The 8,204-nt window shown below is 44.9% G+C and overlaps 1 pseudogene; it reads right to left on the minus strand.

The window, feature by feature from the left end:
• Window positions 1-6,090: 6,090 nt before the first annotated feature.
• Window positions 6,091-7,543, minus strand: LOC101647988 (annotated as a pseudogene).
• Between the last annotated feature and the right edge of the window lie 661 nt (window positions 7,544-8,204).

Below are 8,204 nucleotides of genomic sequence, written 5' to 3' on the forward strand. Positions count from 1 at the left end.
GATAAAGTTTGTCAGTTTCTTACACCGCTAAACAAGCAGTGACCATAATGGCCCCGAAGTCCAGCTGGGGGGCAGGTCGGCTCTTCTCCCTCAGGTCCCCTCCGCACAGGCAATGGCACGAATTTCTGGTACATTCTTTCATAGATATTTTATTCTAGTTTTTTTAAGGGGATATGTGACTATATAGATATTTATTTCTCCTCTTCTAAAACCAGAGGTAGCACATGCATTTTTAACCTGTTACTGTGAATTGGGGGCGGTTTATGGAGCATAACAGTTTGCTATTCAACGATTCGTACACATTTTGTTACATGTCTTTGATTGCTGTTCGCCCAAAGTAACATCACTTATCCCACTTCCTCCCTGTGTTTTCTGTTTCCATTTTTCCTGCTTCTTAACCCGGCTGAACTTTCTCCTTGGGTAAATGTTGCCGTTTTGATCTTGAATGTGTGATTATTCTCTAAGGCCTGCACACCTGGCATGATTGTTGCCATTAGAGAGCGGGCTATTGTTTTGCTGAGATTTGAGGGTGTTCCTCCATTTCCAGACCTGAAGGGTGGCTAAGGGTCATAGCCTGGGGGCTTCCACCAGTCTCTCTTCGAGCAGTAAGCCTGGTCTCTTGATGCTTTTGAAATTTGTTTCTATTTTTCTTCCACTGTACGAAGGACTCTCTAATGCGATCCTTTTCAGAGAAGTTCGTAGTTCTTTTGGAGGGGAGCCCTGGTGGCATGGAGGTTGGGCTAAGTGGTGTCGTGCTGACCACAAGCTCATCACCGTGGGAGAAAGATGTGGTTTCCTACTCCCATAAAGAGTTATAGTCAGGGGGAACGGGGAGGGAGAGGGGAAAATGAGGAGCTGATACCAAGGGCTCAAGTAGAACACAAATGTTTTGAGAATGATGATGGCAACAAATGTACATATGTGCTTGACACAATGGATGTATGCATGGATTGTGATCAGAATTGTACGAGCCCCCAATAAAATGATTTAAAAAAAAGTTTAGGGGTGTTTTGTTTCATTGTGGTAAGAGATGAACAACCATATTACCTTAGGCTAAGAACAACCATATTACCTTAGGCTAAGTCCCCACCAGGGACTTAGGTGGAGAGCAAATGTTTTGAGAAGGATGAGGGCAATGAATGTACAATGTGCTTTACACAACTGATGTATGTATGGACTATGATAAGAGTTGTATGAACACCTAATAAAATGATTAAAATAAGCGTTATTGTCAAGGATCTACATATAACCTCCTCCATGGGGGATGGACAACTGAAAAGTGGGTGAAGGGAGACGCTGGACAATGTAAGATATGACAAAATAATAATTTATAAATTATAAAGGGTTCGTGAGGGAGGGGGGAGCAGGGAAGGAGTGGGGGAAATGAGGAGCTGATACCAAGGGCTCAAGTAGAAAGCAAATGTTTTGAGAATGATGATGGCAACAAATGTACAAATGTGCTTGACACAATGGATGGATGGATGGATTGTGATAAGACTTGTACGAGCCCCCAATAAAATGATTTTTTAAAAAGTCACAGTCTTGGAAGCTCACAAGGGCAGTTGTAGCCTCGCTTACAGGGTCGCTTAATTTAGAATCAACGGGATGCCAGTGAGGGCTTTTTAAAATTTGTTTTTGTGTTTTTAAATTCCTTTGATTTCAAGGTTGTGGAGACTGATGTTCATGTGGTCTCTTAGTCCACACTCTTCTTTCTTCCAGACAGGAGGAGGCCAGTGGTTGCTCCTTAGAGGGATGTTCACAAGCGTTTAAGACCCCAGTCACTATTCACCAAAGTAGGATGGAGACCATTGCCTTGGAGGCCCAAGTTTTGCCAGTTGACCTTGGTGTCCCCCAAGACAATGGTCCAGAGACCTTAGGCATCAATTCTTCTTCAGTCTTCCTTATTCAATGCACAACTTTCTCATGCCCATGAGGTGATTGAAAATACCATGGCTTGAGTAAGATGCACCTTAATCCTTAAAGTAACATCCTTGCCTCTCAACACTTTAAAGAGGTCTCGTGCAGCAGATTTACCCAATGCAACGCTTCATTAGATCTTTTGTTCCTGGGATGCTGGAAGCTATGTCACTGGTATTTCAAATACCAGCAGGGCCACCCAAAGGGAACAGGTTTCAGCAGAGCTTCCAGACTAGGAACAGACAAGGAGGAAGGACTAGGCTATGCACTTCAGAAGAATTAGCCTCTGAAAATGTTATAGATAACAACGAAACATTGTCAGATACTGAAAAATCTCCTCAATGGAAGCGGAACGAACGCAGAAGTATAGTAGCTATTTATTGTTGAAAGGATATTTGCAATAACAAATTACTCAAATTCACCCACTGCCACTGAGTTGACTTAGACTATAGCAACCCCAGAGGACAGATGAGATAGTGAAGGTTTACTGTGCCAACCTGGCCCATAAACACCTGTGGGATTAATTGAAGGGAGGAGAGATACATGGCTCGGTCAGCCTCGCCTTTCTTGTTCTCTGGTCTCTTGTTCTCTGATGGTCAGACCAGTGTGCGGCTGCCGTAGTGGGTAAGATTCACTTCCTGCAAGACATCCCTGAGAAGCCACATGGACCTATCCTGATGCAGCCCTGGGTGCTGGAGCAGCTGTGTGGAGACCCCTGCCAGCGCTGAGATGCTTACACGCTCACTCATTTGGCTTTCCTCCTGCAGTCGGCATCATTGCGCGTGTTTTGTGAGATTGAGAAGGACTTGGTAGATCAGTTTCGGACTTATGGGCTGATGTCAGGTTTATGGGCTTGGACAGCACTGGATTGGGATGCTTTCTTAATGTACACTTACCCTTTATATAAAACTCTCTCTTAGATACATACGAGTTTCTGTGGATTTGTTTCTCTGGTCTACCCAGAGGAACACAACAGAGTAGAACTGCACTTGTGTATTTCCAAGACTGCAAATCTTTCCAGGTGTAAGAACGTGTTATCTTTTGCCAGAGAATTGGCTGATGGTTTTGAACTGCTGGGTTTGCATCAAGCAGCTGAGTGTTTAACCCACTAGGCCACCAGGGCTCCTAAAAAGGTGCTAGCTAGTCTTGCAAATATCTGTCGTGCTACCTCCAGTGTTGTTCCTATCACCAAGGACGACTGGTCCTTCTTTGTTTCCGATCACCAATAATTATCACTGCATCTTGAGTGCATGTGTGATCTATTTTAGACTGTGGAAGTTGATAGCAATGCTCAATGTCTTCATCTTTGGCATTAGTGGTTGGTGTGTAAATCTGAATAGCAGTCTTATTAACTGGTCTTCCTGGTTTGTGCATGAATATTATCAGTGACAGATATTTTCTGTACTTCAGTATAGATTTTGAAATGTCCTTGCTCACAATGAATGTGACACCATTGCTCTTCAACTTGTCAATCCTGGCATAGTGGACCATATCATGCCTATGTCTTTTTGGTACAACACCTACCATGTATGAGAATCCATTTCTCACACTTTAGCCAATAGAGTTTATTATCAAACTTCCTCGCCTTTGCCTGCGATGCAATAAAACCACTACTTCTCTTATTATGTGCAAGGCTGAGTTCTTTTCACATCTCATTTATTTACATTTCTGTCTCTTCAGGGTCTCGATTGTTTCCCCCTCCCCTTCAGTGGCCTTCCAGGCCAGGTGCAGAAGGATAACCGTTACAGATGACTGCGAACATTGTTGCTTAGCCCTGGACCTGCAGACAACAAAGTTGCCGTGGAAAATTCCCCAGTTCCTCCCTCCCCTAGATCCTGGCTATAAAACTCTCCACCTCTTGCCAGGACAGCACAACTCCCGGAGCTCTGAGATAAACCTTTGAAACTATTTTCTGCCTTTGCCTTCTTTTTTTCTCTCCGTCGCCAAATCTACCTGACACTTTTGTCCTTGACTTTATCTATGATTGTTTTTTACTATGCAGAAAATGTCTATTTTCCTGCAGATAAAGTTATATAGTTTGTTGCTTACGGCAAAGCGCTTGGCTACTATGGCAAAAGCTGACAGTTTGAATCCATGAGCCGCTCCTCAGGAGAAAAGATCTAACCATCTGCTCTCCTAAGACTGTAGTCCAGAACAAGGCTTCCTAAATGACGGGTCACGACCCTAGACAGGGTTGTGTAACTGAACGGGGGAGGAGTGTCTCAAAATATTTGGCAAGATGGTAGAATGTTCTGAATGCGCACCTACCAAAAGAAAGAAAGACATTAAGCACGTAATCAATCTGAGGCATTGCTGCCAGTGCTGGGACATGTGACTATGTGTCCAGGGAAAGGGGTCTCAAGCGGAGGAGTTAAGAATCCCTGGCCTAGGAAACCCTGTGGGGCAGCTCTAGTCTACCCCACAGGATGCCTCTCAGTTGGAATTGTCTTAGCTGCAAACAACAACAACAACAGATTTTATGTAAAGTTAAAAAGGCCTCTTCACTCAGATTACTGCATAATTTCTCTGTATTTTCTTTGAGTCCTTTTCTGGTTTCATTTTTCCTATATTTAAATTGTGAGATGTCTGAAATTTATTCTGGTAGGACGTCTAAATCCAAGGAGAGATATTTTTATGGTATTCCAATTTGAATTTCAAAGCACATGGAGGCTTCCCCTCAAATGTGCGTCTATAGTCATCCGAAGTGGACGATACCTTTGATGTATTTTCACACTGCAATGTCCCGCAGTCTGCACTTCTCAGTCAGCCCTTTATTCTGTGTCTTAGTCTAGCTCTCTCCCATTTTTACACCGAGAGGAAAGCCAAGAGAAGACTTCTCCTACATGAATGATTTTTGGTGCTAACCTGGTTAGCTGTCTGCTTTTAAATCAAGACATTTCTGATCCATGAGGCAAGCGGAGACTCTATTCGGATAAAATAAGCAAAAGTCAGCTTAATTTCTTTCAGCTATAAAATGATAGGCAATTAGTAATACATGCCCTTGGAGTTAAGGCTAAAATGCCCTGGTGTGAGAGAGCAGAGACTTACTATCCCAAAGTTATGGGATTGGCAGTCATTGGACTTTGGTTTGGATCTCTTGTTTTGAGGGTACCCATATAGTTAGTATTTTAATACCCTTCTTGTTATTTTATGACATGTATTATAGTCTGGTGTTACCATGGTTCTGCCTTTGTGAATGAGAACTACTGAAAGGTTGGGCCTATCACCAACTCCCCATTGTTTGTGCAAATAGTGTCCAGTCATTCAAGAGTTTAACCTGTACCAATCAATAATTCATGTATTTCGGTCTGAACGAGCCTATACTTGTCTCCACACGTTTCTTTCTTTTTTTAATTAATCATTTTATTGGGGGGGCTCTTACAAATCTTGTAACAATCCATCATTCAATTGCATTAAGCACACTCATACATATGTTGCCATCAACATTTCCAAAACACCTTCTTTCTGCTAGAGCTCTTTTTACTCCTCCCTCCCCCAATCCTCCCACCCTCTTGAATCCTTGATCAATGATATAATGTTGTTGTTATTTCATGTCTTGCAAAGTCCATTGTCTCCCTTCACCCACATTTCTGTTATTCATCCCCTTGGGGGGTGGGCTATGTATCCAACCCTGTGATGGGTTCCTTCTTTCTCCCCTTTGCCCCACCCCCACTCCCACCATCCTGCTAGCCTCAGGATATGCTACTGAACGCTTTTCCTAACAGTGTTGGGTTTTATTTGCATCAAATGGTTTTTAATTTCCACCAAACCTTGTGCACAAATCAGATTGAAGAATAGCAATATTTACCTCCTATATATACATACTTCTTTTCCCAAATAGCAAACACCCCAAAGGGCAAATATATCATCCAGATTAAGTGTTTTTTTCTAAAGACAATCTACTTACATTCTCCCCACCCCCAGGAACCAGCCCAGCTTCAGAGTATCCTTATTTGAGTTCAAAGCACATAAAACACGCACTAACTTTGCCCATCTCTGACTCCTACACGTACTTTTTGCTGTTGTTGCTTCTCAGCCTCTATCCCTCGTCCACAGGTCGGGTTCCAGCGGGGGATCACAGGATATTCTGCGATCTTCTACCACTTTCACCAGTCACAGGATGGCTTCTCCTCCATTGTGGCCCAGCAGGTTCTTCCCTCGCCGGACGGACGATTAAGAAAGTGTTTCCGCTTCATGAGGGGCAAGGGTTTCAGGAAGTGGCGTTTCTCAGGGTCCATGGAAGTGAGACTTGGATCTGTCAGTGGCTGGGCTGGTTCCTGATGGGAGCACCATAGAACTTCCTGACAAGATGTTGAACTTCCTTGCAAGACTGAGCCACATCAAAGAAACAAACACAAGAAACTCCACTTTAAAGGAGAAATAAAGTGTACCATTGGGGCCCAAATCAACAGCTGCTCCAAGGAGCCACCACAAAAATGTGGGAACCCTGATAAGTCTGGGCTGAGACCTGACCTACGCCCCAAAGCCAGCCAAGTCACCTAAGCGTGGAGAACCCCGATAAGACTTGACTGGGACAGTGAATACGTCAAAGAGCCAGCCAAACTGTCAATGTAAACCCGGGTAGAGACACTGATGTTTTAGAGAGCTAGGAACCAAGGAGACATCAAGTCCTGCTCTCTCCAACTCTGCCCGGGGTGAGTACACCGATGAGGCAATGCTATTTGGGACTATGGTGCTATTATGAAATGTGTGAAGAATGCTGTTATTATGCCCTTATGCTCATAGTTGTTTGCCCTTAGTAGTTTGAGTAATATTTTAGATTGTTTGATGTGTGTTTGCAATGAAAAAACCGAGCATTCGAAAATGTCTAAGAGCGTTAAGTAATTATTGATCGCGCCGCTCATGACAGTTCCCATGTTAAATTCGGCCACAGGCACTCCCCTGGCAGCCACTTGAGGGGCAAACACGGCGGTGGCGAGATAAACCACGAGACATAAGTCACAGCGGGTGAGCTCTCGGTCCACCAGATCCAGGTTTCTCCAAAGCACAGCACGTGGGCCTCCGCCCCCCCCGCCCCCCTCCCCGCCTCTACACACGGGAGGGGAAGTTTTTCAACTGGCACCCCGGCAGCTTCAGTTTCAGGTTCTGCTGCACCTTTTCCCGGGAAAGCTGGACAAATTGCACTCTTGCAATTCTCGGCCACGTTCCCACACGAGGTGCACTGAGTTTGAAATAAACTACGGTGGATTCCCAGAAGGTTCGTGGTGCCGGCCTTGCGGGCAGCTCGTGGATGTTCTGGGTGATGACCATCCCCCTCGGGCCCTGCCCGTGCAGACAGGCCTCCCACTGGGCGATGGCCTGGGGCCCAGGGTTGGCTCCTTGCCCGGCAGGACCTGGCGCCGGTAGGGGTAGAACTCCCACCCCTGGCACGGGTTTCTGGCGGGCAGAGGCCTGACGACGAGCCAGGTCCTGAACTTGCCATTTTCGCCAGTTGCCTCGGGACTCCTGCCCGTCTCAGGATGACTATATGCTTTGCTTTTGCAAAAATCTAACGGATATCTGCCATATTTGCACTTGGACGAGCCATGGTTGGGCAGAATTTGGCTTGTGCAGAGGCTGGTGCCTGCAGTCGGCAATACAGCTGAGAAATCAATCTTCCGGAAATAATCTGGAAGAGGGCCCATCGGGATCTCTTGGGAGTACTGAGTATTGAAAGGGACTGCACACCGGAGGCGGGACGGCAACATCCCGTAACAGTGTTTTAAATTATATGCCATTGGCTAAATTAATGACACTATCAACAGGATTACCTTGTGCCCTAGGGGGATGATTTATAACGTTCTCTATCAAAAAATGATAATCGTCTCTCCAAAGTGAACCAGAGACAAACTGTAGCTATATTAATGGATTTTGGACTTACACTTAATTCAAGCCCCAGTCTAAGAACAATTAGGTCTTATGACTTGGTCCTGTTCGATGCTTGCCTTCATGAAGCGATCAAGACTAGAAGGTGCTGTAGCAAAGTGTGGTGCAGAAACCAAATGGTCCTCGGCTATCAGAAAGACTAGCATCAGGCATCTTTCAGGCTTGGCTTCAAACAGTCAGTCATTTAAGTGAGGTGTCAAATAAGTCCACTTGGAAGAAGCATACCTGCTAGTGTGAAACAAGGATTGTAAAGAATAAAATCCAGATATGAAAAAGGGAATCATACCAGAGCCTAAATTGTGAACACCTGATTTGCAGAAGGCTATGGATGACACTGGCAGCCCCCAATCCATTTGCAGTATCCCCACTGGGATTAGGCCTCCAGTGAATCCCCTCTGACT

Source organism: Echinops telfairi, unplaced genomic scaffold (genome assembly GCF_000313985.2).
Source record: "Echinops telfairi isolate 266 unplaced genomic scaffold, ASM31398v2 ScPeMD7_1;HRSCAF=3_0, whole genome shotgun sequence".
NCBI lineage: Eukaryota > Metazoa > Chordata > Mammalia > Afrosoricida > Tenrecidae > Echinops > Echinops telfairi.